Consider the following 25,512-nt stretch of genomic DNA (forward strand, 5'->3'; position numbering starts at 1 on the left):
CATTGTCTGGAGCCTCAGGGTAGTGCCTGTGCAGCACCAATATCTTCCAGCTTAGTATCGTCTAGATCCAAGACTCCATGAAATGGAGACATGAAGCGGGTAAGGAGAAACACCCTCCTAAAAAGAGAGAGACAGTTTACTTTTTAAGATGTCAAAGAAAAAGATTGTCCATTCCCCTCCTGCAGTAGCAGTTGAGACTCCATGTCCCGGAGTGTTGTGTCCAGAGCTCCTGGGGAACTCATACTGGCACTGACTAGCAGGAGTCCAGTGTTCTGAAGCCATCCACTAAGGTTTTCTCATTGGTGGTCCAGGCTGCATCTGAAAGGGCTAGACAGCAACATCCCTGGTCTACTCCTATTGATAAAGAGGGCAAATACCTGGATCTGTTCGGGAGAAAGGTCCTTTTCATCATCTAGTCTCCTGTGCAGATAGCCAGTTACCAGGCCCAAACGGCTAAATAAGGTTTCCTGAACTACACCAAGATTGTGGAATTTACTGACAGCCTTCTGCAGCAGGACAGAGCTTGTTTCCAAGCTCTGATAGACAAAGGCAAATTGATAGTCAAGACCACTCTTCAGTCTGCAGCTGATGCTACTGATACCTCCTTTACAGCTATGGCTACTTTAACAGAGCTAATTTCACAAAGCTAAAAACAATTACGACCAAATCAGCTGGGAGGAAGAATTTAATCAGAAAAATGTATATGATAATTGGGAAATATTTCGGAACACCTTACTAGATGCCAAAAAGCCACAATCCAGCAATTGAGGAAGAAGGCTGTGCTGGTTTAAAAACAACGACCTGGTTTATAGGGGAAGTGAGGGCAGTAGTAAAATAAAAAATATATATAATATATAGCAAATGGAAGACAGGGGAAGTTGATAGTAATGAATATAAATCAGAAAGTAGGAATTATAGTAAATTTGATTAGGGAAGCCAAGGGACACAAGGAGAAATCTATGGCTAGCAGAGTTAAGGGACTTCAAAAAAGAGTTGTTGGTTTTTTTTGTTTTTTTTTAAATCCTGACAATGGTAATGGTCCATTGCTAGATGGAAATGATAGAATTGTCAATAATAATATAGAAAAGGCAGAGGTGTTCAATAAATATTTCTGTTCTGTATTTGGGGGGAAAAACAGATGATGCAATTTCTTCATATAGTGACAGCAGCCCTTCTATTCCACTTGTATTTTAGACTTTAAAGTCAGAAGAGACCATCATGATCATCTAGTTTGACCTCCTGCACATTGCAGGCCACAGAACCTCACCCACCCACTTCTGTCCTCGACCCATAATCTCTGGCTGAGTTATTGAAGTCCTTAAATTATGGATTAAAGACTTCAAGTCACAGAGAATCCACCATTTACACTAGATTAAACATGCAAGTGCCCCGTGCTACAGAGGAAGGCGAAAAACCCCAGGGTCTCTGTCAGTCTGAGCTGGGGGCAAATTCCTTCCCAACCCCAAACATGATGATGAGTTAGACTCTGAGCATGTGGGCAAGACCCATCAGCCAGACACCTGGGAAAGAATTCTCTGTAGTAACTTAGAGCCCTCCCTATTTAGTGTCCCATCACTGGCTGTTGGAGATTGGCTACATGCCATGGTAGGCAGACTCATCATACCATCCCCTCCATAAATTTTATCAAGCTCAGTCTTGAAGCCAGTTAGGTTTTTTGCCTCCCACTGCTTCCCTTGGAAGTCTGTTCCAGAACTTAACTCCTCTGATGATTAGAAACCTTTGCCTAATTTCAAGCCTAAATTTGTTGATGGCCAGTTTATATCCATTTTGTTCTTGTATCCACGTTCACACTTAACTTAAATCACTCTTCTCCCTCCCTGGTATTTATCCCTCTAATGTATTTATAGAGGACAATCCTATCTCCCCATAGCCTTCTTCTGGTTAGGCTAAATAAGCCAAGCTCTTTGAATCTCCTCTCATAAGGTAGGTTTTCTGTTTCTCGGACCATTCTAGTAGCTCTTCTCTGCATCTGTTCCAGTTTGAATTCATCTTTCTTAAACATGGGAGACCAGAATTGCACACAGTGTTCCAAATGAGGTCTCACCAGTTCATTGTATAATGGTACTGACACTTCCCTGTCTCTACTGAAAATACCTTCCCTGATGCATACTAGGATTGCATTAGCTTTTTTTCACAGCCGCATCACATAGTCGTCCTGTAATCAACCAAAGACACCCAAGTCTTTTTCCGCCTCTGTCACTTCCAACTGATACATCCACAGTTTATATAAAAAAAATCTTGTTGTTAGTCCCTAAATGCATGACCTTGCACTTTGAACTATTACATTTCATCCTATTTCTATAACTCCAGTTTACAAGGTCATCCCAGATCTTCTTGTATGATATTCTGGTCCTCTTCCATATTGGCAATACCTCCCAACTTTGTGTCATCCACAGATTTTTATTAGCACATTCCCACTTTCTGTGCCAAGGTCAGTAATAAAAATGTTAAATAAGATTGGTCCCAAAAACAATCCCTGAGGAACTCCACTAGTAACCTCCTCCAGCCTGACAGTTCACCTTTCTGTATGACCCATTGTAGTCTCCCCATTAACCAGTTCCTTAGCCACCTTTCAATTCTCATATTAATCCCCATCTTTTCCAATTTAATAATTTCCCAGGAAGAACTGTATTAAATGTTTTACTGAAATCTAGGTAGATTAGATCTACTGCTTTCCTTTGCCTGGAGAATGTTAAAAAGAAGGCACTAAACTTAAACATTTTTAAACCAGCAGGTCCATATAACTTGCATCCAAGAGTTTTAAAAGAGCTGTCTGAGGGGCTTGCTGCACCCTTAAAATTGATTTTCAATAAGTCTTTGAACACTGGGGTAGTTCCAGAAGACTGAAAGAAAGCTAATGCTGTGCCAATTTTTAAAATGGGTAAACCAACAATTCAGGTAATTATAGGCCTGTCAGCCTGACATTAATCCTGGGCAAGACAATAGAGTGGCTGACAGGGGAATTGATTAATAAAGAACCTAAAGGAGGGTAATTGAATTGATGCAATGGAAAATAGATTCTGTGAAACCAACTGGATATCTTTTTATGATAGATTACAAGTTTGGTTGATAAAGTTAAGTGTGTTGATGTAATACACATAGACTTATATAAGGCACTTGACTTGGTACCACGTGACATTTTGTTTAAAAAAAACCCCAAATCTAGAGTCTTATAAAATTTAACACAGCACACATTAAATAGATTAAAAACTGGCTAACTGATAGGTCTTAAACTATAATGATAAACAGTGAATTGTCATTGAGTGGCTCTGTTTCCAGTGGAAACCTGCTGGGATTGGCTTTTGGCCCTATGCTTTATCAATGACCCAGAAGAAAACATAAAATCATCACTGATAAGGTTGGCCGATGACACACGAATTGAGGGAGTGGTAAATAATGAAAAAGAGGGGTTACTGATTCAGAGCGATCTAGATTGCTTTGTAAACTGGTGCAAGCAAACAATATGCATTTTAATACAGCTAAATGTAAATATATACATCTGGAAACAAAGAATGTAGGTCATACTTACAGGATGGGGGACTCTATCCTGGGAAGCAGTGACTCTGAAAAAAGATTTGGGGATTGTGGGGGACAGTTAGCTGAATGTGAACTCCCAATGTGACGCTGTGGCCAAAAGAGCTAATACAACCCTGGAATGAATAAACAGGGGAATCTCAAATAGGAGTAGAGAGGTTATTTTAGCTTGATATTTTGCACTGATGTAACCACTGCTGGAATTCTGTGTCCAGTTCTGGTGCTCACAGTTCAAGAAGGATGTTGATAAATTGGAGAAGGGTCAGAGAAGAGCCACAAGAATGATTAAAGAATTAGAAAACGTCCTTATAGTGGTAGACTCAAGGAGCTCAATCTTATTTAGCTCAGTGGTGGGCAAACTACGGCCCGTGGGCTGGATCTGGCCCCTTAGGGCTTTGGAACTGGCCTGCGGCGCCACCGGCACCATGTCCCAGCGGCCCCTGGGCGGGGGGGGCGGTCACAGGGTTCCGTGCGTTGCCCTTGCCTTCAGGCACCGTCCCCCGCAGCTCTCATTGGCCGGGAACGGGGAGCGACAGCCAATGGGAGCTTCAGGGGAGGTACCTGGAAGTGCGGCAAGGGCAGGGCATGCAGAGCCCTCCGCCTCCCTCCCCCAGGGACCGCAGCACTTCCTGGAGCAGCACCGCTCCAAGGATAGGGCAGGTGTGCAGGGAGCCTGCCCTGGCCCCGGTGCATGCCGCTGCCACCCCGGAGCCACTTGAAGTAAGTGGGGGCCAGAGCCTGAACCCCTCCTGTACCCCGCCCCCCAACTCCCTGCCCTAAGCCCCCTGCCAGCACCTTGCACCCCAACTCCCTGCCCTGAGCCCCCTCATACATGCCACACCCCTCCTGTACCCCAACCCCCTGCCCTGAGCTCTCTGCTGCATCCTGCACCCCTGTGCACCCCAACCCCCTGCCCTGAGCGCCCTGCCGCACACTGCACCCCTCCTGCACTCCTGCTCTGAGCCCCCTGCACTCTGCACCCCTCCTGCACTCCAACCCCCTTCCCTGAGCCCTCTCATACACCCTGCATCCCTCTTCTGCCCAATCCCTTTCCCTGAGCCCCTTCCTGCACCCCACACTTCCTCCCACATCCCACCCCCTTGCTCCAGCCCTGCATACTATTTCCTCACCCAGATGTGGCCCTCGGCCCAAAAAGTTTGCCCACCCCTGGTTTAACTTAACAAAGAGAAGGTTAAGAAGTGACTTGATTGTAGTCTATAAACACCTACCTGGGTAACAAATATTTAATAATGGGTTCTTTGATATAGCTGAGAAAGGTGGAACAAGATCCAACAGGTTGAAGATGAAGCTAGACAAATTCAGACTGGAAATAAGGCAAAAATTTTTAATAGTGAGACTGATTTACCCTTGGAACAATTTACAATGGAGCAGAGTGGATTCTCCATGTCTAACTATTTTTAAATCAAGGTGGCATGTTTTTCTAGGAGATATGCTCTAGGAATTATTTTGGGCAAGGTCTATGGCCTGTGCTATACAGGAGATCAGACTAGATGTTCACAATGGTCCCTTTTGTCCTTAGAACGTTATTAGTATAAAGTTAATCAAAATGTTAATTTTATCTTGTGTCTAAGCTTCAAATCAACAGCGTGTTGTGAATCTTAGTAAAAAAGGATGACACTGGTTCTAGAATGGAAAAGCACTACTGTTGAACCAGCTGGAAAGGAAATCCTGCAGGTACAAGTCTACTGTAGCAAAAATGGAGAGGCCTTTGTTTAACCTTGTATTTGATGTACTATCGGTGGTTGAGCAATTCAGGATAACAAAGCATACCAAACTCTAATCCTGCCGTTGAAGATTAATTCTCTACTCTGACTCATTAAATGCCTGGCAACTGGCTGTCATTAGAAGTAATTTCCTCAAATCAGTGTTACATGACTATTATCATAGAAAAGTGTGATGTCATCATTTACAAAATGCAGATTTGCAGACTGTTCTGGGATCATGCTTTTAACAGTAGCGGATAGCAGCTGAATCCTATTTAAATTATCTGCTTATTTCTATTTTTGTATCCTGGTAATGGAATGAGGTGCTCTTATGGAACAGAGCAATGTACTACTGCATTACCAATGAGGAATGCATTAGAAGGCAGGTGTCGTCAAAACAGGTAATTAAAGCAATCAATAAAATAGGCACAAAAGCCTTAGGAAAATGTTTATCAATGTCAGCAGATATTGAGCAATATAAAAATAAATGTAATAAAGCTGTTCAAAATTTGAACTTTTTTTTTTTTAAACAATGAGGTTGCCTATTCTGCATGACTGCCTGAATTGTATGTCGATTGAAATAAAAGTTTCCAGTTGTTGTTGTTCCTATTTAAAAAATATAGTTGATGTTTTAAGAAGAATAGCTTATAAATGAATGTAAATTCAGGTGAAACACTGAGTTTGTCAAGTTTAACTGTTAAAAGGTGCATAATTCAATAACAGTAGTTTTCTGACAGTAACACTAAAGATGGAAGAGAAGTATTATGTGAAATATTTGCTTTATGTGGAATTAATGGAGGTGAAGTGGTAACTTTTTTTTATTTTTAGGATTAAAATACAGCAGCTATACATTTCCTTTAAATTAATATAAATAACATTTTGCTGCCTTGATTTAAGGCAGAAGCCAAAGCCGTACAGAAGAATGCTTTATAGATAAAGTGGATGTTGTGCTTAATGGGTATTTTACCTGAGTATACGCTAGAAATAGTTTTGTATACCCGTTTTAGATTTATAAAGCTAGTAGGATGACAGTAGTGTTTAAAAAAAAAAAAAGCGAAGATACTTAATTTTTCTGAAATACTTAATTTGATGAACTGTATATGTGTGAGGCATAAAGCTTTTACAGATGTTACCCAATGAATACGGTTCAGTTAAATTTATAATTTATTTAGGAGCTGTGTGCTCAGTGCTGTACAAGATAGCCCCTTTCTCAAAGAGATTACAGTGTAGAAGGTAGATACAGAAAAATGAGATGCACTGAGAAACTCAGAGGGAAAATTTACCTTTGATTAATAGCCTATATTTTTATAGATGAATCATTTAATTTTCCTCTCCTTTCTCTGAATATCTCCTGGATCTCCCTTTCCTCTTTTTCCATAATGTTAAGAAAGGCCAGCTTGCCCAGTGCAATGACAATAGATAATCAGACATATAGTGTGCAAAATGTGCAGTTATATGAGCAGACCTGTCCTTCAGTTACATTGTGAGGCAGGGGAATTCATATAACGGGACAGTTTTAAAAAGTTGAGATCTGTATAAATCAAATATATAATGACTATACTAGAGATTTTGAATTTATTCATATGGAACTCTCATTACTCAAGTATGTCCACATTCCTTTTGTATATTAATGTTGTCTCCTTTTATGAACATAAATCCCATTTCTCCACAAGCAGTTCTGCTAAGATAAGATGAATATGTTCCTTGGTAGTAAACCATTAGTTAATACAGTTCTGGTTACCCTTATGGTGCTCAGGTGGCTACCCACGTTCTGTATTTAAAGATGCTAACTATGAGTTCTGAATGAGTAATCCATTTTGGGAGAATGAAAGGAGGTGGGGGATCGTAGGAGGGGGCAGTCGGGGAACAAGAAGCAGGGGGTGGATGAGTCAGGGGTTCTGAGGGCGGCAGTCAGGGGGCAGAAAGAGGGAGGGGGTGGATAGGGGGTGGGGGGCAGGTTGTTTGGGGAGGCACAGCCTTACACTATACCCAGGTAGGGATCAAATTGTTCCCTGTAGGAATGTGCTACTTACAGCGTACTACTTACGTATAGGGTGGTGTTAATGTTAACCCTATACCGAAAACCTACCGATCGCTATGCCTACCTTCATGCCTCCAGCCTCCATCCCGGGCACACTACAAGATCCATTGTCTACAGCCAAGCACTGAGGTACAACCGCATCTGCTCAAACCCCGCAGACAGAGACCAACACCTACAAAATCTCCACCAAGCATTCTCAAAACTACAGTACCCGCACGAGGAAATAAGGAAACAGATCAACAGAGCCAGACGTGTACCCAGAAGCCTTCTACTGCAAGACAAACCCAAGAAAGAAACCAACAGGACTCCACTGGCCATCACATACAGTCCCCAGCTAAAACCCCTCCAACGCATCATCAGGGATCTACAACCCATCCTGGACAATGATCCCACACTTTCACAGGCCTTGGGTGGCAGGCCACTCCTCGCCCACAGACAACCTGCCAACCTGAAGCATATTCTCACCAGTAACTGCACACCGCACCATAGTAACTCTAGCTCAGGAACCAATCCATGCAACAAACCTCAATGCCAACTCTGCCCACTTATCTACACCAGCGACACCATCACAGGACCTAACCAGATCAGCCACACCATCACCGGTTCATTTACCTGCACGTCCACCAATGTAATATATGCCATCATATGCCAGCAATGCCCCTCTGCTATGTACATCGGCCAAACTGGACAGTCTCTAAGGAAAAGGATAAATGGACACAAATCAGATATTAGGAATGGCAATATACAAAAACCTGTAGGAGAACACTTCAACCTCCCTGGCCACACAATAGCAGATCTTAAGGTGGCCATCCTGCAGCAAAAAAACTTCAGGACCAGACTTCAAAGAGAAACTGCTGAGCTCCAGTTCATCTGCAAATTTGACACCATCAGCTCAGGATTAAACAAAGACTGTGAATGGCTTGCCAACTACAGAACCAGTTTCTCCTCCCTTGGTTTTCACACCTCAACTGCTAGAACAGGGCCTCATCCTCCCTGATTGAACTAACCTCGTTATCTCTAGCTTGCTTCTTGCTTGCATATATATACCTGCCCCTGGAAATTTCCACTACTTGCATCCGACGAAGTGGGTATTCACCCACGAAAGCTCATTCTGCAAAATGTCTGTTAGTCTATAAGGTGCCACCGGATTCTTTGCTGCTTTTACAGATCCAGACTAACACGGCTACCCCTCTGATACTTAGTTTATATAGTTGTTACTAATCATGGTGGAGTTACATAGGTAACATAGAGGAGGTGCATAGTTTGGCCAGCAGAACCTTTCTTACTAGTGATGGTAAGAGATGAAAAGAGCAGAGCTTGACTGTTGGAACCCAGGGAAATTTGTGGGACTGGCAGTTTAATTTTTTTATTTTTTTATTTTTTTAAAATTTAAACTGTTTGACAAAGAAATCAGCTACCTACAATTAATATGGAATTCCATGAGACCACTTCTACAGAGACACTTTTCAGAACTGCACTTTAAGCTTCGAGCAGTAGAGACGTCTGATGTTTTGAGTGTGTGAACAAATACATCCATTGGCGCATAGCACCAGTCCTCAAGTCTGTACTGACTGGCTTTATGTTAACTTCCAAGAGGAGTTCATGGTGCTGGTTATTTTCTAGAAAGATGTAATGATCTTAGATCATCTCTCCCTGTGTCTTGTCACTGGAGTTATCTTCTTCTTTAGTAATATTTTGATCAGTTCTGGGATTTAAATGATCTGCAGAAGAGCATTTTCAGCACAAGACCAGTACCTCTGGAACTTGCGCTTGTGGCTTGTAAAAGTCTGTGTTTTGACTTACTTCAGGGTATGATGTGTATGATAGGGAATGGGGGATTTGCATAGGGTTCTCGGTCTTTCCTTAGATTTTTAACGTGTGTGGATTTGTACAAAATGGACATTTTTTTTTTTGGCTACACTAAAGCCACAACAGTTATGCAGACAATGCTAACAGGTTGTCCTCGTCGTAGTCTGAGAATATTTGAAGAAAAAAGATGCACTAGTTTGCCTGTCATGTTTTATTTAAATCTTTGTACTTGTTTGGGGTCCAAGACAGTCCCAAAGACCTTCAATGTTTAGTACTTTTATTTTCCCAATGGATTTAACACTGAGTGTTCTAAATTACCCCATTACTGTTTTTAGTAATTTTTGTGTTTTTTTTTTTTTTTTTTGCAACACAGAACCACAAGAAGTAGGATGATAAAACCAGTGGAGAAAGATTGACCTCATCCTGTTTTGATAATACTTAATGTATGAAGAGAAACAAGTTTTGTCATGAAATTTTTTGTTTACATTTTTGTGTAAGTTGAGGTTGCATAGGCCCCAGGACATTAGGAGTGTTAAGTTTCACATGTTTGTTATGGAGAACTTGTTTTTGAGATGCTGCTTGTTTGTTTGGAAAGCTGAGAACTTTTAGGCCTTCCAGAAAAGGCTGTGTGTGCAGATTTGTGGTAGGTACTTACTAATATTATTCCACATTCTTTTCACTAACAGTAACCTGTTCTTCCATTTGAATCAGGTGGTTCTTTCAATTTTTTTCTTTAGTCTTAGAATTTTTAATGTTTGTAAATCAACATAAGTCTTGGGCTATGATTGCTGTTAAGATGCACCTGGATTGTACACAGTGAACTTATTTCAGTGTCAGATTGTTTATTCCCAGAAAAAGAATGTTAGTAGCTATTTCAAAGGAGTCAGTAAAAAAAAAAGTCACTAGAAATTGCATTTACCTAAAACTAAATTATCCATTTTTTTTTGTTTTGCATCACTTCACAGTTTGATCAAAATAATTTTAACTTTGAGTGTTATGTACGAGGTAGGTATTCTGATAACTAATGGTTAACAGGAATTAACAGCTGCTACTTTAATGATCTTAAAGAAGTTTAACCATGTAAAAGATAAAATCTGTATATTTACAATATAGCTTCTCCAACACTTCATGGAAAATTCATAGCCATAATTAAACATCATAAATGGTATATTTTATGTTAGATGTCATTGTTACTGAAATGCAAGTTCAGTAAAAGAATCTATCATCTTGAAGGTGAATATAGCTAAGGAGTTTTTTGGAACAGTGTGACTTGGGTATTTTATGTAGTTTATCAGAATGGTTTTAGTCGTGATTTGTATGCAGTGTTTATGCTGGGATTTAGTTAAAATTATTTTTATGGTGGGATAAGAAATTCAGAATGATGAATATCATGGTACTTTTTGAGAACGGGGATAGAGCGGGAGACAGTTAGTCTCTCTCTCTCTCTCTCACCCACCACACATACAAACCTGGTTTTGGAGGGAAAATAGGTAAAATGCATGAATGATGAGATAAAATAGTAAAATGTAGTTCAACAGAAGTAAAATGATTTAAAAACAAACTTTCAGCAATATATCAATGAAAACATAAAATAAAGACTTTTTTAAAGATGATTCTCTTGTCCATAACTATTGGACCTGTTCTATCTACATACTTGCTAGAAATTTTAAATATAAGAATGATACAGTGGATACTGTTTATATTTAGAAGTAGTCTTCAAAATGTAAATAACATGGCAAGTATCCAGTAATACAGACAGTTGCCTAATGGGATTCATGAATGTACCTAGGCATCTAACACCAGTTGCTGTCCGAGTAAGGAGCCTGGGCACTCTTGAAAATCCCATTAGGTGCCTATTGACATCTTTAAAAGTTTGGCTCGAAGTACCTGTGTAACAGGTAGGGAGGGATGCTGAAGCAGTATTGTGTATAATTTTATCACACTTTGCTAAAGCACATGCCAGAGTTCTGTCTTTTCAGAACTTTCAGTGAGCATTACACAGAATTAACTCCCACATTCAAGGATTTTATATACAATAGCCATGAGATTGAAGAGCAGTTCTTAGTCAGCTCCAAAGAGTAGTACATAATCTCTTAATAAACAAATATTTAACACACACACAAACACTGTAAGTAGTACTTGGAATACTTATGAATAACTGAAAAAATACTTTTAGGTAGTAAGTCCACTGGTCCTCATACAGACTTCCCTACTTAGGCCTGGGCTACACTAGTGGGGTGTGTGTGTGTGTGTGTGTGTGGCGGTTTCAAACTAAGATACACAACTTGAACTACGTGAATAGCGTAGCTGAAGAATCTTAGTTTGACTTACCTGGCTGTCCTCACGGTGGTGAGTTGACTGCTGCGGCTCCCCCATTGACTCCGCTTACTCCTCCTGCCGAGGTGGAGTATGGGCATCAATTCGTGGATTGATTTATCGCGTCCAGACGAGATGCGATAAATTGATCCCCGGTACATTGAACACTACCTGCTGATGCGGCGGGTAGTATAGATATACCCTTAGTTTAAATTGAGAGTTTCGACATAACATTTACACTTCTATACTTCTAAACACATTTACCTCCTGATCTTCTTTCCAACATGATTTCTCAGTTTCTATAGCATGGCTATAATATGTAGTATATTATCTGGATTCTTCAGAGCTTGAAAAGTATGGAAGCATCTGAGTTCTTTCCCAAAACTTCAGAGCCTTTTCAACAAAAAAAAGTCTTGGGATCCTTAGAGTTAGCAACATTGCTTGGGATAATAGCTGATTGGTCTTCTCACTGGTTCCAAAGTAGTACAGGCATTGGGATCAGCTTCACAGTTTGAACAAAATAATATTAACTTACAGTGCTATCAGCATATAAAATATCCCTTCCCTGGATTTGTATAAGGCTGTCTCTCTATCTGGTGCTATCTTTTCTGCATAAATCTGGCTCAGTCAATAAGGGTGTACAAACCCTCACCTTACTGAGCTTTGCCCTGTGCGCATGCTGTCTCTCTCTCTCACTGAGACAAAATACCAATTCAAAGCAGTTAGTTAATAGCTATATGTAAGTTCCACAAGCTCTGTAACCTCTAGGGAGCGACTCAAATGGTCTCCCTCTTGATCCATAAAACACACTGCAGTGGTCTAAACATTATCCTTATGGAGGGCTTCCTTGGTAACACTTCTCTGTATCCAGAGTGGTATAGGAATTGGGACCCAGCCCTGGCAGCAGACACATCTCTTGGTTCTGGTCGATCAGCCACTTGAGTCTTACAGGGTTGTCAGTGCCTATATTTATTATCTTCATTCCCCTGAACTCTAATATGGCATAGCTTTCAGATGATGAATGCATGGAAATTGCAAGACTTCTTGCCCTTAATAAAAACTTCCTCTACAGTTTCAGAAACAACTACTGAACATATCTGGTATCTGCACACATTACTTCTGGATGTTTCTGGGTCTTTTGAACTGAGTTGCGCTGCTCTGCTCTGCTCTCTGTACATGTATAGAGAAACTGAGTATTCAAACTAAAATCCATTGGACTTAAAAATCAAATGCTGCAGTATAAAGCATGTTAGTTACACGTGCAAAACCTGTAACTTGATAAATATTAACATATTGACACATTTAAACTTTAATTCAAACCATTAGATTGTCCCCCCCCAATTAATGCGAATTCTAAAATGTAGATGTAATAGCAGATTAATTGTCTATATAGATTTCTTCATCCATATATCTTCAAAGGAAGACAAGTATCATTTTATGCATCTGTTAACTGGGGGTCCAAGGCACAGAGATGTTAGGACACTTGGCAAAGGTCACATAACAGGTCCATGACAGAGCTGTGAAAAGAATCCAAAGTTTTCTGATTCATATCAGGGGTCGGCAACCTACGGCATGCGTGCCACCTTCGGCACGCGAGTCGATTTTTCCTGGCACGCGGCTGCCAGCCAGGGTCCCGGCCGCCGGTCCCGCTCAGCACGCAGTCGGCTGAGTGAACAGAACCCCAGGCGTCAGGAGGCCAGCGGCCGGGACCCCAGACCGGCGGCAGGCGCGCCCCCTGTCTCCCCCCTCACTACGTTTGGGTTCTGCAGTCCCCAGGAGTGTGAGCTGCCAGGGCGCGGGGCCCTGAGCCTGCTGCGGGAGGGGCAGCTGCGGCGGCTCACGCTTCTGGGAGCTGCAGAGCCTGAGCATGGCGAGGCGGGAGTTGGGGGGTGCACGGGGACTGCCGCCTGCATGCATCCGCTGAAGGAGCGCCCCCTAGGGGGGGCACCAGGTCATAGCCTGGGCAGGTGTGCCCCCCCAGCTCCCCCCTTACAGCGCTCGGGTTCTGCGGCTCCCAGAAGTGTGAACTGCTGCTGCCGCTCGCACAGCTCCCGCCCTGCTGCCTCAGCACTCCACGTGGAGCCAGCATCTGACTGGCATGGGCATGGTAAGGGAGTCTTGGAGTGCAGGCAGGGAGCAGGGGGAGAGTTGGATGGGTCAGGAGTTCTGGGGGTCCTGTCATGAGGCAGGGGCGTAGAGAGGAGTAGGGGCAGGCAGGGAACAGGGGAGTTGGATGGGTTGGGAGTTCTGACGGTCCTGTCAGGGGGCGGGGAGTGGTTGGATGGGGCGTGGGAGTCCACAGGCATCTGTCTGGGGGCGGGGGTGTGGATAAGGGTTGGGGCAGTCAGGGGACAGGTACGGGGTAGGGTCCTAGGGAGGCAGTTAGGGTGGAGGGGGTCTCAGGAGGGGCAGTCAGGGGACAAGGAGCAGGGAGGGGGATTGGGGGTTTTGACCAGTGCAATCGGGGTGGGAAGTGGGAGGGAGTGGATGGGGGCGGGGCTAGGGCAGGGCTCTCTCCTCTTTTTTGATTGTTGAAATGGTAACCCTAGGCGAGGGGGGAGCTGGTGGGTGCATGGGGGCGGGCGCATGGGGGCGGGCGCCCGCATACATCCACTGCAGCCTGCAGGAGCCCCTGGAGGGGCACCAGGCTGCAGCCTGGGCAGGGGGGATGCCGCTGTCCCCTGCTAGCGGCGCCACCGCCTTTGCAGGGCTGCTGCCCCCCTGCACCGTGCCAGCTCCTCCATGGCTGGGGCTCACTGCTGCCGCAAGTGGCACGCTCTGGCTCTCCGGTGCCTCCGGAAGGCGGCTCCTCCCTGCCGAGCTGCTACAGTGGCCCAAGCCCGGCAAAGCCAGTGAGTGGACTCAGGGCGGGGGCCACCTGGGTGGGGTGGGAAGGGCTCGTGGAGGGGGCTGTGCACCCTACAGGGGAGTTCAGGGAGCGGGGATGGGGGAACCTGGTCTGGGGAGCAGCCCTGGGCATGGCTGGCCCCTGGGGTCTATAAAGGCTCATTGGGATTTGCCCCTCAATGAACGGATGTGTGGGGGCGGGGGGGCACGGCGCACGGTGGAAGTTTCACCTAGGGTGCAAAATATCCTTGCACCGGCCCTGCCCCAGGGGATACGTGCACCCCAGGTTAAAAACTACTGCATTAAACTGTTAAGATCTGCATTTTAATTTAATTTTAAATGAAGCTTCTTAAACATTTTAAAAAACTTTGTTTACTTTACATACAACAATAGTTTATAGACTTATAGAGAGAGACTTTCTAAAAATGTTAAAATGTATTACCGGCATGCAAAACCTAAAATTAGAGTGAATAAATGAAGACTCGGCACACCACTTCCGAAAGGTTGCCAACCCCTGGTCTAGCATCTTATCCTTTGGACCATACTTCCTCCACTTATGCATACATGTGCATAATCTATATATTTCATGCAGTATCGAAAGAGGAATTTTTACGTTCCTCAAAACAAGCATATTTTGAACCTAAATATGTTGATCTAGTCCCTTTCTAATATTTCAATAATATAAGCATAAAGAAAAACTATAGGCAGCTCATAATACAGTTTTCAAATATTGCTTACATGTCCAATTCTTACTGGCTTTCTAATACATCAGTCACATCTAACAGAAGTCTGTATTTCCTCTTAAGAAGTCTACCAAAGAAAGTAATTAGTGACTATGACTACATAGAAATAATAATGAAACATAATCTCTGGGTATGATGGGGAAAACAATTGAAACTACCCCAAGACTAATTTGGCCAAACTCAATGTTGGTGTCAGCAGGTGAAATTCTGTTTTTGTTAGTATTGTCATTGAAATACTGTAAGCTGATATAGGAGTTAACAATAGTGCTGCATGATATTGGTTGTTTTTCTAAGGGTGCATCTACACTACTGCTTAAGTCGATGTAACTTGCATCGCTCAGGAGTGTGAAAAAGACAACCCCTTGAGCAACACAAGTTGTATCGACATAAGTGCTGTCCACACTGGTACTGTACGACATAGCTTCCGCCACTTGCGGAGGTGGAGTAATTGTGCCAACAGGAGCGTGCTCTCCTGCTGGTATAGCACGTCTTCACCAGATGTGCTACAGCAGTGCAGCTGCACTAATGTAGCACCGTAGTGTAGACTTGCCTTTATTGCCCCCCAGTTCTTGGAGTCGTGCAATTCCATAAATATCTCAGATTTTGTTTCAAAAAATAAATCTTAAAATGTGTCTATGCTACAAACGCTATGGTGGCACAGCTGCAGCACTGCAGCTATGCCATTGTAGTTCAGACACTTACTACAATATGAAGGGTTTTTTTTTTTCCTGTCACTATAGTAAATCCAATCTCTCCAGAGGCAATGATTAGGTTGATGGAAGAATTCTTCCATCCATATTTCCATATGACTCAAGTACTAACTTAAATAGAAATTTCAAAGTGGTTTCGAGGCAAACTATTTATTTACTTGTAATGTTTTTGTTTAAATTGTTGAGAAAATTAAAAAAATAAACTTTTAATTTGAACTGCCAGTATGTGCACATATCTAAACTGAGTGACTTCATGGTTTTATCACTATAACCCTTATTTTCCTTCCATTTTGGTACTATTTGTTACCTCAGTTCTCCCCTCTAATATTAATTGAAAGCTCCTCAGGGCAGGGATCTTGTCTTTAATTTCTGTTTTATTTTTGAATATAGTTTTCAAGTGCTTGTGAAATCTTGTTAAAAAGGCCTCTTCCACATCTTTAATGGAAAAGTAATATATTCAAAAACATTCATGTAATCAAACTCTCTTCTTTGTCCTTAATATCACAAATGTTTCAAGCACAATTTTGTGTATATCCCTTAGTTTTTCATCTCTCCCTCAAATAATATTTCAAGTCTGGAATTAAACATCAGAGTTTTTTCCATTCTCTTTATTAGTATATATGTTACAAGTCAATTATTACAAATTTAAAATTTGGGGTGAGAAAAGTGGCAAAATTGTACTTACACATCAATAGCAGTACTTGAAGGAAATACTCCATAATTATGCTAAATAGAATAATTTTTTTCTTTTAAATTGCTTGTTGATATTTTTAGCACAAAATGTGCTCCTACTGAAGTTGGCAGCCGTATGTTATAAAAATCCCTTTATATGTCAAAGAGCTGTAGTTTATCATTTTGTCAATGTTCCATGACTGCTGTGGAGTGAAGGTTTTTTTTGTTTTGTTTTGTTTTAAAGATAAATGGATCTTTCTTTTTCAGCATCATTTTGATTTCTAGTGTGAATATTATGGCAGTGTGCAAAAGGAATCACGTATCCTTAAAGTAAGAATATCTGATTCTGTTTATATTTTAAAGTTATCATTTAATTATAATGCAGTTATCTTTCCTGAGTGGGCTCTGCAATTAGGAAATGAAATATTAGACATCTGGGTTTAAGAGGCAGGAAGAAACCTTAGTTGAGTGGAGCAATTTTAGAGAGCTGATGTAGGCTTAGAGCCACAGTATTCATTACATCATCCTCCCGATCCATTAGCCAGCATTATCTCCAGTGGATTAAGTGGGAAGTTGTACTGTGCATCTTCACAAGAATGCTGAGGAGTCACAGTTTATTGACTGGACTGTATGGAGCTCTGGAAAGAATGTGCTTGCTTTGAAGACTAGAAGGAGAAAAGCTTTTCTAATGCTGGGACCTGTATAGACTAAAGTGCAACTGTCAGCTGTTTGAGGAGGAGGAGACATGAGGATCTTGTTCCAGTTGTTAATCCATATTTATTCTAGTAGCAGTTAAAGCTATTGGAATAAGTTGAAGCCTGTAGTTCAGAGCTCCAGCCTGTTGTGTTTACTAAAAACAAAATGACTAACAAAAGGCTACAGATCAGACTATCTTCTGTGTTTACTATTTTGTTTCTAGACTGTGCAAGTAATGTATTACTGCATAAAGAAAGGTGAAGATGCCCTTCAGTGCATTCTTATGACAAACTTGTAAGCTTTTTTCCATACCAGAGAGTTCATCTGCATTCAGCAGCGTTTCTACTCTAGTTGTGCGTCACTCAGAGACTGCATGGCAATGAAACAGCGACACTGTGGGCCAAAACTCTGCTGCCTGTGAGCAAAGAAGGGACAACAGTTTGACAACAAAACCATAGCTGCTGCTGCTGCAGCAGCTGCCTGAGGCATAATGTTGAGTTTACAAGATTCTGTGTTTTTTGAAATTAACATAAAGTCCCTTTTAAAGTCCTGGAGCAGTAGCAGTAAGTATAAGATCTTGATAGTATTTTGCATGCTGATTTTGTAAAATTTTAAAATAGTTGAAAATAGTATTTTTTTGCATGAACCAGTAGATGAATACAGTGTGATTTTAAAACCTGGTACTGTATATACATTCAGTGACCAGAAAACTGCACTATCTGCTTCCCAGTTCTCAAGTAAGGAGAAGAGTCATTATTTAATTTCCTGGATAATATTTGTTACATTCTAAGTTCTTTGCTACCTTTTCTGGCTAAGAGAAATGACAAATAGATCCTGGTCTCTGCAGTTATCTGACACCAGTACTATTCCATAGTTCTGCCAGCACATAATGTTCTTCTGAAGCAAAATAAACTGTCTGCAGATTGTGAATAATGTTATAGTGGGCATAACTTTTTCTGTTCATTAATATGCTTATGTTTGAGACGGGAAACTAATTTTTTTTATTTTCAGCAAACTAGATCTCAAATTGGTTTTTGCTTTAAATGTCCCAAACTGCATTTTTATGGAGGTTTCATGTCTGAATGAAGCCAACAAAACAAGAATGATCTTTGTTAAGACTGCCACTCTGTCCTGAACTCACCTCCAATTTCTCATAGTTAATGCAGGGATCTCAAGTCAGGGAGTTTTTGTGTCTTGTGTTACATAGGCTGTAATACCATAGGCACAGCCAGATAAGTTCAGGATAGCAGAACACATTAAATTGACAAATGTGAAGCGTTTTAAAATGTTCACCTAAATATTTTATACACTGTATGCTTAATTTCCTTATGTACCTATAATTGTTTAAAAAGGCCCATAGGGGATTTTAAGGGTCAACTCTGACATCTCCATTTTAAGCAATATTTGGGTAATTTAAGGATTGTTTTGAGGCATGCTGAAATGTGTTTAGTCTCTGGCCACCAAGATGTATCCTCAGAACACTGCTGCTTGGATCTTTGACCTAATGCTACATCATCTTTATGGTGCATCATGTATATCTGTGTCTTGGAGGCATTATTAAGCAGGTTAGAAATACCCAGTAGAAATACTCATAAGGGGACATTGAACATATCTTGGAATAGCTTACAAGACACAAGTGGTGCTAATATCAAAGGCAGTCCATATTATGGACAAACCATGTCTAAAATTTCAACTTTTAACAATAAATTTTCAAAAGTATCAAATAAAACTCTTGAAATTAGACCCTGTATACTAGTTTAGCTGCAAAGCAAAAACTGTTTGTTTATATTTTGTATTTAAAAAGTTGGGCTGAAAATGTTCCAAATTAGACCTTGAAAAGAAATCATCACAGTTGTCAGTACTCTTGATTTGAGTTAACTATATTTTAGTTTGTAAATACATGATGTAAAATGGACTTTTTTTGCATGCACAGTATAAACCCAGGGTGTAATACAAAAATGATTGGTTTAAAAATGCTTAAAATTATTTGATGACTGTATATTGCTTGGAAACTGAAATAGTCTAGGATTTGATCACAAAAAGACTGCTGTAAAATATTTTAAAAAAGGAAATAAAGGTACATTATAGATTATAAAAATTAGTTGTGACAAACAGATATAATAAAAGTAATTGGCATATGAGCAAGTATTCTGTATAGTATTACAGTATCCCCATTATGTCCTCCATTACGTAAGCATGACAGGGAAACACCTTACTGACTCTTTTTCTTCACCACATTGTACCTAAGTATTGGAGGATCTTCTGGTTAACCATGAATTTCCAGTGTTCAGTTGGCTTTTAATAATCATAATAGTCCTCCTCACCAGATTTTGTGAAAACTGACACTATGATATAAATGTGTGCAAAGTAGACATTTTTCAGCATGTTCTCAGTGCTTGCTAGTCACATTCTATCATCTATTGTGCATAACGGCTGTGAACGGACCTTAAAGGAAGGCTGCAGTGCTTTCTGTGTTAGGTACAGTACTGTAATTCATATTGATAGCTCAGTGACTTGAGCTGAATGGGAAAACCAAGTTATTTTTTTTTTTTTAAATATTCCATTTAGGTGATGCAATATGTACAAAACCTCTCTCTCTCTCTCACACACACACACGTATATATGCAATATAGTATATCAAAATGTAGTTTTCAGATAAATATTTCTCTTAATATTTTTACAAATGAGTTTTTTTTAATACAAAGTTTACATTAGGGAAACTCCTAATTTCTCTTCTGAAGGATTCAGTATATTAAAAATCTGATATGCACAGTTCATCACTTGTAAATATTTGTTGATGATGAATATATAGTAGAAATCCTGCTGAACTCCGTCATTGTGGTTTTAAGGCCTTGCTTAGCTGGCAAAATGTTGCAGTGCTGGCTAAGGTTTGATTATAGCTGAGCTTTTTTTTGTTAACAATGAAGTGACATTCGTATGGCCTAGATTCAGGATGCTGTCTCTGTGCCAGCAGTTTTAGGCATTACTCCTTTTTAAATTGAATCAGGAACATTCTGTTAAACCAGCTGTGTAGTCAGGATGTTGTCATTTAAAAGATTGGTTTACTTTACTAAAATTGTAAACAAAATACAGGCATCCTACTGTACAAAATACAGGCATTCTTTCTAGCTGCACAGAGCACTAAGAAACCTCAGATATGTATGATATCTATAAACTCTAAGTAACACACCCTTAAAGTTACATATTCATTTGCTTTATGTTAACTTAGTTATGCATGATTTATGCTGTGCAGTCAACTTAATTTTTCTGTTTGGCTTTTTGTATGATAGTTTTTGTAGCAAAAATGTCAGTTTTATTAATATTAACTGCACTAGCTTGTGTTGGGCTAGAGCTGCCTTTTTCATTAAGTTAGTGTTTAAATCTTTCATTGGCTATAGATGAAATAAAATATAATACGTATATGAGTGTTTGCACAAAAAAGTGCTTCCTCATACAGTGAAAAACATGAAGTAATCAAAATATTTATTCAAGTATAGCCAGGTGAATGAGTTTCTTAAGAAAAGCTGCAAAGCAGCTACCAGGATTTCATATTCCCATAGTATCTTGGAGGCTTCCACCAATAATTTGTTTACTTTTTGGTGGTAATCTTTTCCTTTCCTACTTTTATATACAGCTTCCTAAAATGATTACTGTACCGTTATTTTATGGATAGCTCATTTTCTTCACTATATATTTGTTTATTCACAGATTCACAAGTTAGCCATTTACTATCAGCTTTGGAAATTCATCTGAAGACTTTCACCAGAGGAAGGTTAAGGACTGAGGCCTCAATTTAGTATGATACTCAGGCAAATGCATAACTTTCAGCATGTGAGTACACCCATTATCTTCAAGAACATGAGTTGTCCCACAGAAGTCATGCACATGCTTAAGAACCTTGTTGAATCAAGCCAAGATTCAAGGGAAACCTGTACTGAGGAGTCTATGAACTGCCTCTAATGTTGTGGATGGGCACAAATATACCTTAATAGCCTACAGCCTGGTAGATATCTCAACCATAAAACAAAACAAAACCTCAAATGGACAGTCATATGATTTTATTTACCAAATACACACAAAAAAACTATAGAATGATTGGGAGATTTGTGTGTTAGTTAATTCTGTGCTACTGATTGGTGATTTTAAGAGCTATTTAAAAAACCAAATAGTATTCTAAACATACCTCTAATTTACACCTAATACACATATTCTAATAGGAAACACTATGGGAAATACAGCTGCATTATTCCTTTTGCTTTAGGTTTCCTTCCTTTTATTTCTGAGTAAAGTACTCTGACAGAATGATTAATACACTAAATACCAGAAGCACAGAAGATGATAATGAATAACACACCTGTTTACCAGAAGTGTTATATTCCTGTCCACAAAATCTAATCTTCAGTATAACGCAGCAACTCAAATAAAATTGCAACTCTTGCTACTTGAATAAATGTTTTGATTACTTCATGTTTTTCACTGTATGAGGAAGCATTTCCCTCCCCCTCTTGATTCTTGGTTTGATTCAACAGGGTTCTTAAATATGTGCACAACTTCAGTGGGACAGCTCATGTTCTTGAAGATAATGGACCTACTCAAATGCTGAAAGTTATGCATTTGCCTGAGTATCATACTAAATTGAGGCCTCTGTCCTTAACCTTTCTGTAGTGGAAGTCTTCAGATGAATTTCCAAAGCTAATGGATGTAGCTGGCTAACTTGTGAATCTGTGAATAAACAAATATATAGTAAAGAAAATGAGCTATCTATCCAATAGCTGTACAGTAATCATTTTAGGAAGCTGCACATAAAAGTAGGAAAGGAACAGGAGATTACCAAGAAGGAAACAAATTATTGGTGGCAGCCTCCAAGATACTACGGGAATATGAAATCCTGGTAGCTGCTTTACAGCTTTTCTTAAGAAACTCATTCACTTGGTTATTCTTGAATACCCTCTAGAACAGACTTTTCTTCCTTTTTGTAGTATTAACTGACCTGAAGAATTTGTTTCCTCTTCCACAAAAACTAAAAATGAAATATTGGTCTTCTGCAGGGTTCTGCTCTGATAATATAGTTAACAAATTCACTAGTATAGAACAAGTATAGATGAATTTTTGTTCATGCTGTGATTTCAAATGTAAGAACAGTGATAAAATAGTTTGATTTAAACAAAACGATGAGTTGACCTTCTTTGTGCAAAGCTCCAGGAGTGCCATATACTAGAATTGTACCTATGAACAACTGTGGAGTTAACACCTCAGTTTATTTATTTTATATATATATATATATATATATATATATATATATATATATATATATAAATGGAGATATATATATATATATAGCAATATTTTAATCTTAGATTTCTGATGAAATGTGCCAATGTTTGAACTTTGCTTTTGTAGTTCTTATTGTTACTAGAAATCCTTGATAAAAGTACATTTGGATAAAAGTTTAGGAATCATAACTTTGATATATAACTACTTCTCTCATCATTTTATATTCTTTTCTGCAAACCCAGTCATCTTATCTGGAAAACATTTAGTTTGTGATGCTAATTGATTCCTTCTCACACCAGAATGAAATGTCCTATATGAGTAATGATCACCAGTGTTGATGTGATGACATAAGCTGATTTTCAGTTTATTTATGGTGAAACTTCCTGCTTCTATGTGCCACTGTCACAGCTTCAGTAATATTTTGCTGTCTTAATCAAGAAATCCATTGAGTGATCAACAGAAATAGGCTACTTTATTTTCATGGCATCTTGGATAAGTTACTTTCTCTTTGCCTTTTCTCACAAAAAATAGTGACAGGAAGCTATATCACAACAGATACAGAGATTATCTGACTACACAGATACTACGGCAGAATTAAGTGTACATGTCTCCAAAATTTAAGCACTCTGCATTGTAAATCATGTTAGTTTCTTTTTAAGAAGTTTTAAATTAAAATTAACTGAGCAAATACACGTCATGGCTGTTACACAATCACTTTGTAAACTGGAGTTTACAGAAGTAAGATACCTGACTAATGTGACTTAATTCTCAGAACATGCATGTTGTATTTAATGTAATGACGTTGAATGATTTGTAACTTCTTAGTTGTTTTGAATGCTTCAGACCTAGTCTAGTTTGTAACTGTCTCCTTTTAATCTTAAAATGCTTTTGAGGTGGGAAGCGTATGCATGCTGCCTTCTTTTTTTTCCCCCTGTTGGCTACTCTAGGAACCTACTTCATGAAGTCTCTATGTAATGTGTATATTCTGGTTGCTCAAACTGTTCAGCTTGTTCATACACTTTGTTTTCCACCAGAATTCATTTTTGTTTGTTTGTTTTGTTTTTTTGAAGTGTTCAGTATTCCAGGAAACTGAGTCAAAGTTGAAATTGTTATTAAATTAAAGAAATCAACCAGGAATTAATATCTTCTGTGGTGGCAAATTAACGGTTGATCTGGGCCAGGCACTTTTGAGGGACATAGCTCACAGATCAATCTGGACCTTGTTTTCTAGAAATGTGGTGGTTCCACTGACATCTCCATGTTCTCACTGATAAACATTGGTTGCCATAAGGCATCATTTACCACATAGTGACATTGGGGATACCACAATTTTCTCCTGTATTTAGAATAAGAAATTATTGTACTTACTCTTGGGAAGTCATGCATAAATACTGTTGTTCTCTTTTAATGACTCACTACATGTGTTCTGAAGCACAGTACAATTTATTTGGGGCATGTCAAATCCTGGAGCATTCAGATTATACGTTGTCCCAGACTCAGTAGCCCCTAGTATGTGCCCAGCTCAATGCAGTTGCCAGTTCAATAAATATACCTGTTCTTTTTAAAGGTAAGAGGGATTTATTGCATGGGAGAGTAGGAAAGGCAAGGAGGCGAGTGAATGGAATGTGGTGTGGAGGCTCAAGTCACCAATAGACACTCAAAAGCTACCAAATCAGATACGGTCAAAAAATTGCAAAATAATCCCTCATTGTCAATTGAATCTCCCACATTTATCACTGAACATCTCAACTGCCAGACCTTCTTGAGTCCTTCTCCTTCCCTACTTGACTGAAGATTAAGGTATATTGTTGAAAAGGGGCTCAACTTTCACTTTGTTCAAAAACTCAGTTTTTGGGTGATCCAAGCTTTTTTTTTTTATATTTTAATCCATCTCTGGTTAGATGTCTTTTGTTGATGTTAAAAGGTAGCTCTGATGTCAACTAATCTAGTCATTATTTCAAAGGTAATATTTCTCTGAAGACGGAGGCGTGACTTGGGTAAAGATTCAGTGTTTGTGAACAGTTTTTGTTTTTTATGCATCCTAGCTATGAATTATGTGTATGGGTGCACATTGGGGAATTTGTTTGAATAGGTTTTGCATGTAACAAGTAAATATGGATTTATGAAGATTTGGATGTTGTATCTTTGTTATGTATTAATATAGAAAATATTCATTTGTCATTTCTGAGTCTCCCATAGCACCAATATGTTTTTAAATCTAAATAGACAAACTGTCGTTGTGTGTACAATGTATGTTTAGCTATAAATTGTATCAATTTTTTTCATGAGACCCATACCTGTACCAGATTGAGTTTTGCCTTGGTATCTGTTACAGCAATAACCTTTCCACTAGGCTCATAAGTATTAGATTCCAGCCATGATACAAATTACAAAAAAGAGTGTCAGAATGCAAACCACTCTGTCAGCTACTGTTACTAGAATAAACTGCATACTCTGCATGGACTTCAGGAAAGTTCCAGATCAAACCAATTGCGGTGAGCACATATCAAATGGCCTTTTTCTGCTGACTACCTTCACTCCGGGTGTTGTGTCTTTGCATTTGAAGGGGAAAGATTTAGACACTAGATGTTCAATAATGTATAAGAGATCACTATCTCAAGAGGACTTTTTAGAACTGAGGTAACCGTTTTAACACAATATATGAATTAAGTTGTTGTTGTGTGGTATATTACAAATAGTCTGTCTGTGCCTGGAGCTGCATTGTTTTTTCCATGGAGACAAGCTTTGAGCATTTTTCATCTTTCCCTTAGGAGAATAAGGATGCTAACAAAATGGAATGTAAACTGTTAGGCAAGGTAGAGATAAAGAGGGCAAGGAGAAAAAATGAGGAACAAATTAGACAAAATCTGTAAGTACTTTAGAAGTACTACTAATTTACTACCCATGCCTACTGTATATATTTTCTACATTGAGTTACTTGGAGGATGAAGTGCATAGCTGAACTGATAAAATTTTGCTGATGATGTTAAATGACCTTGGTTAGTAAGAAATTATCTAGTTATGAGGCGTTCCAGAAGGATTTAATGAAACAGGGTGAGCAATAGACTGGAAATGTAAAATTTACCTTGCTAAAGTAGAAAAGTAATACCTAGTGGACGATGTAA

The 25,512-nt window shown here is 39.6% G+C and overlaps 1 protein-coding gene across 18 annotated transcripts in view; it reads left to right on the top strand.

Annotated features, from left to right (window-relative positions):
- Positions 1-25,512, top strand: part of FRYL (FRY like transcription coactivator) — a 353,094-nt gene that overhangs the window by 56,963 nt on the left and 270,619 nt on the right. The window contains exon 1 of one of the 18 annotated variants that reach the window (XM_039539639.1): positions 17,660-17,676. The exons of the other annotated variants lie outside the window; for them this stretch is intronic. The gene's annotated coding sequence lies outside the window, so the exon portion shown is untranslated. Of the gene's footprint in view, positions 1-17,659; positions 17,677-25,512 lie in introns of those variants that run through there. 18 annotated transcript variants of the gene reach the window in all.

Source organism: Mauremys reevesii, linkage group 5, assembly GCF_016161935.1.
Source record: "Mauremys reevesii isolate NIE-2019 linkage group 5, ASM1616193v1, whole genome shotgun sequence".
NCBI classification, from domain to species: Eukaryota; Metazoa; Chordata; order Testudines; family Geoemydidae; genus Mauremys; species Mauremys reevesii.